Here is a 12,465-nt window from a genome sequence, read left to right as displayed (position 1 = left end):
GGGTTTTTTTTTTTTTATTTACGTTGTGCTGACCTTCGTTCTTTAAATGACGTTATCCCGAGAAGGACACATAAAGGCGAGCCGTAATGGCCTCATCTTTGGCAAGCTCCTCCGATTTTTTTCACAGTTTTTTTTTGGTTTTTTTTTTCAGTTTTTTCCTTGTTTTTTTTAACGTTGTGCTGATCCTCGTTCTTTAAATGACGCTATCCCGAGGAGGACACCTAAAGGCGAGCCGTAATGGCCTCATCTTCGGCAGGCTCCTCCGATTTTTGCTTTTTCCGGTTTTTTTTAACGTTGTGCTGACTCTCGTTCTTTAAATGACGCTATCCCGAGAAGGACACCTAAAGGCGAGCCGTAATGGCCTCAACTTTGGCAGGCTCCTCCGGTTTTTTTTCCGGTTTTCTTTTTACGTTGTGCTGACCCTGGTTCTTTAAATGACGCTATCCCGAGGAGGACACCTAAAGGCGAGCCATAACGGCATCATCTTCGCCAGGGTACTCCAGTTTTTTTTCGATTTTTTTCTAGTTTTTTTTTACGTTGTGCAGACCCTCGTTCTTTAAATGACGCTATCCCGAGGAGGACACCTAAAGGCGAGCCGTAATGGCCTCATCTTCGCAAGGGTACTCCGGTTTTCTTTTCGATTTTTTTCTAGTTTTTTTTTACGTTGTGCAGACCCTCGTTCTTTAAATGACGCTATCCCGAGGAGGTCCCCTAAAGGCGAGCCGTAATGGCCTCATCTTCGGCAGGCTACTACGATTTTTTTTATGTTGTGCTGACCCTCGTTCTTTAAATGACGCTATCCCGAGGAGGACACCTAAAGGTGAGCCATAATGGCCTCATCCTCGGCAGGCTCCTCTGGTTTTTTTTTTTTACGTTGTGCTGACCCTCGTTTTTTAAATGACGCTATCCCGAGGAGGACACGTAAAGGCGAGCCGTAATGGCCTAATCTTCGGCAGGCTCTTCCAAATTTTTTTTTTCGTTTCTTTAACATTGTGCTGACCCTCATTCTTTAAATGACACTATCCCGAGGAGGACACCTAAAGGCGAGCAGTAATGGCCTCATCTTTGGCAGGCTCCTCCGGTTTTTGCTTTTTCTGATTTTTTTTAACATTGTGCTAACTCTCGTTCTTTAAATGACGCTATCCCGAGGAGGACACCTAAAGGCGAGTCGTAATGGCCTCATCTTCGGCAGGCTCCTCCGGTTTTTTTTTTCCGGTTATTTTTTTTTACATTGTGCTGACCCTCGTTCTTTAAATGACGCTATCCCGAGGAGGACACCTATAGGCGAGCCGTCATGGCCTCTTCTTCGGCAGGCTCCTCCGATTTTCTTTTTCGTTTTTTTTAGCATTGTGCTGACCCTCGTTCTTTAAATGACGTTATCCCGAGGAGGACACCTAAAGGCGAGCCGTAATGGCCTCATCTTCGGCAGGCTCTAGGGGTGTGTATGGTTCAGTTTTTCCATAAACTGAACTGAAACTGCACTAAACCATTTTAAATGGTTTAGAAACTGAACCAAACTGCTTTGTCATATAAGAAACTGGTTTTAAACCAGTTTATAATACAGTGCACCAGTTTAAACCTAATATTCACATACTAATAAACTAAAGCATGGTCTTACTTTTTGTTCAATGACAACATTCAAAATATGATATAATATGATACTAACCTAAATGAAGTTAAAATAAACTAATTCAAATCTAACAGACTAACACAATATTGGCCCATTACAATATTCTAATCATCTTCAAGAGAAACAAGTGTGCCAACATTTGTTGAAGAATTTCTCCCTACATAAAAAAAATATCTCATTAATTATAGAAAACTAACAATTAGTAACAAACAAACAATAAAAAAATATATATATTACCTTGTTCAGCTTTTTTAATCTCTTCAAAATTTTCAATTAGTCCAAATGGGTCATCTATTACCCAATCTTGAGTGCATACAAGAGCTTCCACCATATATGGTGTCAAGGAGCTCCGATAAGGGTCAATAATCCTTCCTCCTGTACTAAACGCACTCTCAGAAGCAACTGTAGAAACCGGTATGGCTAAAACTTCTCGAGCCATACGTGCAAGAATAGGAAATCGGGTTGAATTTCCCTTCCACCAACCCAAAATATCCAACTCTGCCGACTTGTTTCTAGGCTCACAATCTTCTTTCAAATATCTGTCAAGTTCAGATTTAGCATCTGAATCACATCCAGTTGATTGCAAATAAATATTCAGGATATCATCTTCATCCTCTTCATTGATCATTGCATCTTGATTGCTTTGAGATTCATCTTCTTTGCCTTGGTAGTGATTATAAAGGGAATTCAAGCAAGTAAACAATTTTGACTTGAGTTCTCCTCCCTTTTCAACACAAATGACTCATCCAAAATCCAATTTACAAAATCCAACTTGTGACATGGATCAAGCACAATTGCAATCAACAACAACATGTTAATGACATTTGGAGTTCCCCAATACTTATCATATTTCCTTTGCATCTTGGACGCCATTAACCTTATGCTCAAATCAGTATTTTCACAATGCAACTTGATTTTTCTTCCGATGCTAAAGACTTCTTTCATGTATTTATTACTAGTGACATACAGACTCCCAGAAATGCGCAATGTAGCATCATAGAATATTTTCAAGAATGGTAAAATTGACTCCGCATAAGTCCAATCATCATCTGTAGGCACATCATAAGATTTGCTCAGCTCATTAATATATTTATCATTTTGCAACTCAAGCAAATCAAACGCTGCTCGAAGCTTCAATGCTGCCTCCAACATTAAATATGTCGAATTCCACCGAGTTTCGACATCCAAAGAAACAAGCCCTTTATAATTGATGCTCTCCCGCTCAATGCACGCTTTGAAGCTTTCACATCTCATAGGAGATGATTTGACATATTTTACTGCATTGCGAATTCTTGTAATTGAATCATCAATCTCTTTCAAGCCATCTTTCACTATCAAATATAGGATATGAACACAACAACGCATATGAAGATAGTCCCCCTTTAAAACAAGACTATTCCATGCATTTAATCTCTTTTTCAAGTATAAAATTGCACTATCATTAGAAGTTGCGTTATCAACCGTTACAGTAAAAACTTGATGCAATTTCCAAGCATCCAAACAACCTTCAATAGCTCTACCAAGTACTTCTCCTGAATGACCCTCAACCCGGCAAAAATTCAATATCCTCTTTTGCAACTTACAATCATTGTCAATAAAGTGTGCCGTTAGAGACATATAAGTCAAATTTTGACTCGATGTCGTCCAAGTGTCAGTTGTAAGGCACACTTTTTGACAATGATGAGAGAGATAACTTTGTAACTTTATTTTCTCTGTTTCATAAAAAGAAAGTATATCATGGGTCAATGTAGTACGCGAAGGGATTTTAAACTTAGGTTGCAAGCTATGCAATAGCCTTCGAAACATTTCTTTCTACAAATCGGAAAGCTAGCTCTTCAGTCACAAACATCTCAGTGAGGATACTTCGAGATACTGCTTGGTCAAACTTTGTAACACTTGGTGAGGATATAGGACCACTTGTTCCCCCTTCTATCCTTTGTATCTTGTTCTGTTCATTGTTCGAGTCAAAACATCGCTTCCAATGTTGCCGCATAGCACTTGTTCCCCCCGCATATTTTATTTGACCATTGCAGTTTTTACATCTCGCATATTTCTCTATCTCTTCGATTGGAATGAAATGTTCCCATATCTCTGATCGATTCTTACGCCCAGAAGATCCACTAGGTTGAGGAGGTAATGAGGGATGAGTAGGAAGAACAGCAGGATTTGAATGCTCCTCTCTCTCAGACATTTTTAATATGAGCAGCAAACCTAATTGTAAAATATAAAATATATACCAAATTAATTACCAATGTACAATATACATTAAAATATAATGATCAACCTGCATAAAATAAACCCTTAATCAAGAACTTGCCACGCAGTCTTCATTACTTGGTTCAGGGAAATGATGCTAAAATTACGAAAGCGATAGAGAAGTTGAAATAACCTAAGATACAAAATATAAAATTACATTTAGACAAGATTGACCAGAAAGAGTATCGTTGACTATCGAAGAGCCACAGAAATTAGGAAATTGGAATGTGAAAGTGAGTTTGTGAGATGAATGACCTTAGTAAGAGGAGTGAAGAATCTGATAGTGAAACGGGAGTCAGAGATCTTATTTAAGAAACAAGTCTCGGAGATGTTGAACTCAGCAGCCACAGCTTGCTTCCATTGGCGATCTCTTTCTTCATCTAACAAACAAACTGCAGCAGGGTTTCCTTTGAATGCTGACTCAGTGAACGCGTCCACCTCAGTAATTTGGAGAGTAATTTAGTGTCTTGAAAAAGTAACAAACAAGATAAAGTGAGCAGGAGCAGTACCAAAGCTGTTAGCATTAACTTGAGTTAGTTAGAATTAGTTTTACCAGCTGTGATTAGTGTATGTTTAAGCTAATCTCAGTTGACATCTCTTATATATACGACCAACTCAGTGTAATCAATATACAGTAAATTCAATCACAATTCATACTACCATTCTGTTTTCTTGTAACACAAGTCTGCTATATTTTTTCTTTCTATTTTATTCTTCACTTCTTCAAGACTCATTGAGTTATATTCATGCTTCTAATAAATGGGAGATAAGTACAGAACACAAAATAATAATTTTATGATGCTATTAATCAAAGACTCAATATGTGATTCTTCATCATCAATTATTTGAAGACCCTTTTTGTCAATTTCACGTAAATCAGTTAAAATATACTCTTAGATCGATTGCCAACATCATATTTCATAGGAGAGCAAGATTTTGTTGCCCCGTCAGAACCAAACAGCATCCAAAAATGACACATGTGACCAATGCAAACAACTAAACAACACTTTAAAAAGGAAAATAAATAAATAAAATGACACAAACTATGAAGTAATAAATACATCATTACATGCTAACACTAACAGGGTTACTTAGACCAAGTTTGGAACTTACTTTTTCTTCAGCAATGCTCTCTTTAGAAATCTGAGAAACGCCTCCAAAAAATGAAAGCCGCAGGAACCAGTTTGCAAGTCAACAATGCAAGGGCATTCTAGAGCTCTCTAAGCTTTCACCTCGTCTAGTCTACAACAACATCAACAATAAGCAAACGTAAGAGTACTGGAAAACAAACAGAAGAAACTATAGACCAGAATTATAAAATAAAGTTTATAAGATCTGACAGAAAGTTTTTCTACAAATTGCATACCAACACATTAATTGGGTATTAGTTAGAATTATTGTCTCAATTCCTAAGGCTATCCTGTACAAAATTAATCACAGAACAAGAATACCCTACAGAGGATGCTAACAAAAAGTTAAAAGGTATAACTGGACATAAAACTAGAATAAGCAACAGCGTCCACCCAGTCCGGGAGAAGACCCTTTAATCTCTTTGCTGGATCAACCAATTTTTGGTCTAAAACCGCCAGATTCACTCTTAATGGTTCAGAACTGTTGGCCTGATTAATTAAAAACAAGATTAAATTGCAGGTTCAAAGTGGTGTCCAGGTCTAAATACCAAATCCATAGGCTAGCTCATTTCAGGCAGCATTTAGAATGAACATAAAATTGCACCATATGAAAATAGAATGCCAAATGAAGGCAAAATCCAAGCTCTTATGCTGATCAAACAAAGAAATTAGATAAAAAACGTCATTCAAGCATTTTAACAAGCATGAGATATGCAGATTATGTGCAGAATATAGTTCAGTATTCATGGCAGTATTAACAGACACAGTAGGTACAGGTTATACACAGCAACATTCCCAGTTTCAGAAAAATCTAAACAATCAGCCATCATTAATCAGCATTCAATCCTCAAAACAAAAGTCATCTAGCCTATAACCACCTAGTTAGTAAAGCAAAATCAAAAGGTAGAATTAAAAAGCAGTAGTAAAAATGAAACATAAAGTAAAGGAAGCAGGGCAGGGACAGGGATGAAAGGGAAACCTGCGTTGTTGAAGAGAGGAGAAGACGAAAAGAAGTGAGGGCGACGTGGGGAGGGCCGCAACGGCACAGGGGTCCATCACTGCAGGGTGCTGCTCGCCGGAACGGAAGGAGATGCGGCTAGGGCTGGCTCGGTGACTGGGAAGAGAAGAAGAAGGAAATGTAGAACAGAGAGAAGAGCGAAAAATAAAGAGAGAAATGGAGGAGCGAGCGACGGCAGTGTGGTTGTCGCCGGCGGCGCTGGGGTGGATGGTTGGTGGGGAAGGTGGGTTGGTTGCGGCGGCAGAAGAGGAGAGACGAGAGGATGTTGAAACGCGATTAGGGTTTTTGCGTTTTCAGTTTTCACATTTTCAATTTTTGAGTTTGGAAGATTGAATTGAAGTTAGTGATGTGAATAAACCAGTTTTTATTTGGTTTAAAACTAAACTGAACCATAAAAACTGGTTTTTAATAAACTGGTTTTTATAAAAAACTATCGTTTCAGTTTAGTTTTTTATTTAAAAAAACTGGTTTATTTAAAACAGTTTCAATTCAGTTTCAATTCAGTTCAGTCAAACCTGTTTTTTTGCACACCCCTAGCAGGCTCCTCCGAATTTTGCTTTTTCCGGTTTTTTTTAACGTTGTGCTGACTCTCGTTCTTTAAATGACGCTATCCCGAGGAGGACACCTAAAGGCGAGCCGTAATGGCCTCATCTTCGGCAGGTTCCTCCGGTTTTTTTCCGGCTTTTTTTTTACGTTGTGTTGACCCTCGTTCATTAAATGACGCTATCCCGAGGAGGACACCTAAAGACGAGCCGTAACGGCCTCATTTTCGCCAAGGAACTCCGGTTTTTTTCCGATATTTTTTTCAAGTTTTTTTTTACGTTGTGCTGACCCTCGTTCTTTAAATGACGCTATCCCGAGGAAGACACCTAAAGGCGAGCCGTAATGGCCTCATCTTCGGCAGGCTCCTCCAGTTTTTTTTCGTTTTTTTTTAACGTTGTCCTGACCCTCGTTCTTTATATGACGCTATCCCGAGGAGGACACCTAAAGGCGAGCCGTAATGGCCTCATCTTCGGCAGGCTCCTCCGGTTTTTGCTTTTTCCGGTTTTTTTTTAACGTTGTGCTGACTCTTGTTCTTTAAATGACGCTATCCCGAGGAGGACACCTAAAGGTGAGCCATAACGGCCTCATCTTCAACAGGGTACTCCGGTTTTTTTTCGATTTATTTCTATTTTTTTTTTACATTGTGCAGACCCTCGTTCTTTAACTGACGCTATCCCGAGGAGGACACCTAAAGGCGAGCCGTAATGGCCTCATCTTCGCCAGGGTACTCCGGTTTTTTTTTTTCGATTTCTTTCTAGTTTTTTTTACGTTGTGCAGACCCTCGTTCTTGAAATGACGCTATCCCGAGGAGGACCCCTAAAGGCGAGCCATAACGGCCTCATCTTCGCCAGGGTACTCCGGTTTTTTTTTTTCGATTTCTTTCTAGTTTTTTTTACGTTGTGCAGACCCTCGTTCTTGAAATGACGCTATCCCGAGGAGGACCCCTAAAGGCGAGCCATAACGGCCTCATCTTCGCCAGGGTACTCCGGTTTTTTTTTTTCGATTTCTTTCTAGTTTTTTTTACGTTGTGCAGACCCTCGTTCTTGAAATGACGCTATCCCGAGGAGGACCCCTAAAGGCGAGCCATAACGGCCTCATCTTCGCCAGGGTACTCCGGTTTTTTTTTTTCGATTTCTTTCTAGTTTTTTTTACGTTGTGCAGACCCTCGTTCTTGAAATGACGCTATCCCGAGGAGGACCCCTAAAGGCGAGCCATAACGGCCTCATCTTCGCCAGGGTACTCCGGTTTTTTTTTTTCGATTTCTTTCTAGTTTTTTTTACGTTGTGCAGACCCTCGTTCTTGAAATGACGCTATCCCGAGGAGGACCCCTAAAGGCGAGCCATAACGGCCTCATCTTCGCCAGGGTACTCCGGTTTTTTTTTTTCGATTTCTTTCTAGTTTTTTTTACGTTGTGCAGACCCTCGTTCTTGAAATGACGCTATCCCGAGGAGGACCCCTAAAGGCGAGCCATAACGGCCTCATCTTCGCCAGGGTACTCCGGTTTTTTTTTTTCGATTTCTTTCTAGTTTTTTTTACGTTGTGCAGACCCTCGTTCTTGAAATGACGCTATCCCGAGGAGGACCCCTAAAGGCGAGCCATAACGGCCTCATCTTCGCCAGGGTACTCCGGTTTTTTTTTTTCGATTTCTTTCTAGTTTTTTTTACGTTGTGCAGACCCTCGTTCTTGAAATGACGCTATCCCGAGGAGGACCCCTAAAGGCGAGCCATAACGGCCTCATCTTCGCCAGGGTACTCCGGTTTTTTTTTTTCGATTTCTTTCTAGTTTTTTTTACGTTGTGCAGACCCTCGTTCTTGAAATGACGCTATCCCGAGGAGGACCCCTAAAGGCGAGCCATAACGGCCTCATCTTCGCCAGGGTACTCCGGTTTTTTTTTTTCGATTTCTTTCTAGTTTTTTTTACGTTGTGCAGACCCTCGTTCTTTAAATGACGCTATCCCGAGGAGGACGCTTAAAGTCAAGCCGTAATGGCCTCATCTTCGGCAGTCTCCTCTGGTTTTTTTCTGATTTTTTTTTACGTTGTGCTGACCCTCGTTATTTAAATGACCCTATCCCGAGGAGGATACCTAAAGCCGATCTGTAATGGCCTCGTCTTCGGCAGGCTCCTCCAGTTTTTTTTTTTCTATTTTTTTTTAAATGTTGTGCTGACTCTCGTTCTTTAAATAACGCTATCCCGAGGAGGACACCTAAAAGTGAGCCGTAATGGCCTCATCTTTGTGATCCTCGTTCTTTAAATGACGCTATCCCGAGGAGGACACCTAAAGGCGACCCGTAACGGCCTCATCTTCGGCAGGGTACTCCGGTTTTTTTTCCGTTTTTTTTTTTCAGTTTTTTTTTACGTTGTGCTGACCCTCGTTCTTTAAATGACGTTATCCCGAGGAGGTCCCCTAAAGGCGAGCCGTAATGGCCTCATCTTCGGCAGGCTAGTACGATTTTTTTTATGTTGTGCTGACCCTCGTTCTTTAAATGACACTACCACGAGGAGGACACCTAAAGGTGAGCCGTAATGGCCTCATCCTCGGCAGGCTCCTCTGGTTTTTTTTTTACGTTGTGCTGACCCTCATTTTTTAAATGACGCTATCCCGAGGAGGACACCTAAAGGCTAGCCATAACGGCCTCATCTTCGCCAGGGTACTCCGGTTTTTTTTTCGATTTTTTTCTAGTTATTTTTACGTTATGCAGACCCTCGTTCTTTAAATGATGCTATCCCGAGGAGGACACCTAAAGGCGAGCCGTAATGGACTCATCTTCGGCAAGCTCCTCCGGTTTTTTTTTTCGTTTTTTTTCAACGTTGTGCTGACCTCGTTCTTTAAATGACACTATCCCGAGGAGGACACCTAAAGGCGAGCCATAACGGCCTCATCTTTGCCAGGGTACTCCGGTTTTTTTTCGATTTTTTTCTAGTTTTTTTTTACGTTGTGCATACCCTCGTTTTTTAAATGAAGCTATCCCGAGGAGGACACCTAAAGGCGAGCCGTAATGGCCTCATCTTCGGCAGGCTCCTCCGGTTTTTTTTTTCATTTTTTTTAACGTTGAGCTGACCCTCGTTTTTTAAATGACACTATCCCGATTAGGACACCTAAAGGCGAGCCGTAATGGACTCATCTTCGGCAGGCTCCTCCTGTTTTTTTCCGGTTTTCTTTTAACGTTGTGCTGACTCTCGTTCTTTTAATGACGCTATCCCGAGGAGGACACCTAAAGGCGGGCTGTAATTGCCTCATCTTCGGCAGGCTCCTCCTGTTTTTTTTTCTGTTTTTTTTTTAAATGTTGTGCTGACTCTCGTTCTTTAAATAACGCTATCCCGAGGAGGACACCTAAAAGTGAGCCGTAATGGCCTCATCTTCGGCAGGCTCCTCCGTTTTTTTCCGGTTTTTTTTTACGTTTTGCTGACCCTCGTTCTTTAAATGACGTTATCCCGAGGAGGACACCTAAAGGCGAGCCGTAATGGCCTCATCTTCGGCAGGCTCCTACGGTTTTTTTTTCTGGTTTTTTTTTATTTATCGTTGTGCTGACTCTCGTTCTTTAAATGACGCTATCCCGAGGAGGACACCTTAAGCCGAGCAGTTATGGCCTCATCCTCGGCAGCCTCCTCCGTTTTTTTTTACGTGGTGCTGACCCTCATTCTTTAAATGACGCTTTCCCGAGGAGGACACCTAAAGGCGAACCGTAATGGCCTCATCTTCGGCAGCCTCCTCCAGTTTTTTTCGGTTTTTTCCGGTTTTTTTTTAACGTTGTGCTGAACCTCGTTCTTTAAATGACGCTATCCCGAGGAGGACACCTAAAGGCGAGCCGTAATGGCCTCATCTTTAGCAGGCTCCTCCATTTTTTTTCTGGTTATTATTTTTTTTTTACGTTGTGCTGACCCTCGTTCTTTAAATGACGCTATCCCGAGGAGGACACCTATAGGCGAGCCGTAATAGCCTCATCTTCGGCAGGCTCCTCCGATTTTCTTTTTCATTTTTTTTAATGTTGTGCTGACCCTCGTTCTTTAAATGACGCTATCTCGAGGAGGACACCTAAAGGCGAGCTTTAATGGCCTCATCTTCGGCAGGCTCCTCCGGTTTTTTAACGGTGTGCTGACTCTCGTTCTTTAAATGACGCTATCCCGAGGAAGACACCTAAAGGCGAGCCGTAATGGCCTCATCTTCGACAGGCTCCTCCGGTTTTTTTTCGGTTTTTTTTTTTTACGTTGTGCTGACCCTCGTTCATTAAATGACGCTATCCCGAGGAGGACACCTAAAGACAAGCCGTAACTGCCTCATTTTCGCCAGGGTACTCCGGTTTTTTTTCCGATTTTTTTCATGTTTTTTTTACGTTGTGCTGACCCTCGTTCTTTAAATGACGCTATCCCGAGGAAGACATCTAAAGGCGAGCCATAATGGCCTCATCTTCGGCAGGCTCCTCCGGTTTTTTTTTTCGTTTTTTTTAACGTTGTGCTGACCCTCGTTCTTTAAATGACGCTATCCTGAGGAGGACACCTAAAGCTGAGCCGTAATGGCCTCATCTTCGGCAGGCTCCTCCAGTTTTTGCTTTTTCCGATTTTTTTTAACGTTGTGCTAACTCTCGTTTTTTAAATGACGCTATCCCGAGGAGGACACCTAAAGGCGTGCCGTAATGGCCTCATCTTCTGCAGACTCCTCCGGTTTTTTTTTACGTTGTGCTGACCCTCGTTCTTTAAATGATGCTATCCCGAGGAGGACACCTAAAGGCGAGCCGTAATGGCCTCATCTTCGGCAGGCTCCTCCGATTTTTTTTTCAGTATTTTTTTTTACGTTGTGCTGATCCTCGTTCTTTAAATGACGCTATCCCGAGGAGGACACCTAAAGGCGACTCGTAACGGCCTCATCTTCGGTAGGGTACTCCGGTTTTTTTTCCGTTTTTTTTCCAGTTTTTTTTTTACGTTGTGCTGACCCTCGTTCTTTAAATGACGTTATCCCGAGGAGGTCCCCTAAAGGCGAGACGTAATGGCCTCATCTTAGGCAGGCTACTACGATTTTTTTTATGTTGTGCTGACCCTCGTTCTTTAAATGACACTACCACGAGGAGGACACCTAAAGGTGAGCCGTAATGGCCTCATCCTCGGCAGGCTCCTCTGGTTTTTTTTTTACGTTGTGCTGACCCTCGTTTTTTAAATGACGCTATCCCTAGGAGGACACCTAAAGGCGAGCCGTAATGGCCTCATCTTCAGCAGGCTCCTCCGGTTTTCTTTTTCCTTTTATTTTTTTTACGTTGTGCTGACCCTCGTTCTTTAAATCATGCTATCCCGAGGAGGACACCTATAGGCGTGCCGCAATGGCCTCATCTTCGGCAGGTTCCTCCGATTTTTTTTTCGTTTTTTTTAACATTGTGCTGACCCTCGTTCTTTAAATGACGCTATCCTGAGGAGGACACCTAAAGGCGAGCATTAATGGCCTCATCTTCCGCAGGCTCTTCCGGTTTTTGCTTTTTCCAATTTTTTTTAACGTTGTGCTGACTCTCGTTCTTTGAATGACGCTATCCCGAGGAGGACACCTAAAGGCAAGCCGTAATGGTCTCATCTTCGCAGGCTCCTCCGGTTTTTTATTTCTGGTTTTTTTTACGTCGTGCTGACCCACGCTCTTTAAATGACACTATCTCGAGGAGAACACCTAAAGGCGAGCTGTAATGGCATCATCGTCGACAGGCTCCTCCGGTTTTTTTTTACTACGTGCTGACTCTTGCTTTTTAAATGACGCGATCCCGAGGAAGACACCTAAAGGCGAGCCGTAATGGCCTCATTTTCGGCAGGCTCCTCCGGTATTTTTTCCCTTTTTTTACATCATGCTGACCCTCGTCCTTTAATTGACGCTATCCCGCGGAGGACACCTAAAGGTGAGCCGTAATGGCCTCATC

The sequence above is a fragment of the Arachis ipaensis genome, chromosome B08 (assembly GCF_000816755.2).
Source record: "Arachis ipaensis cultivar K30076 chromosome B08, Araip1.1, whole genome shotgun sequence".
Classification (NCBI taxonomy): domain Eukaryota; kingdom Viridiplantae; phylum Streptophyta; class Magnoliopsida; order Fabales; family Fabaceae; genus Arachis; species Arachis ipaensis.
Note: the sequence above shows the minus strand (reverse complement) of the source record.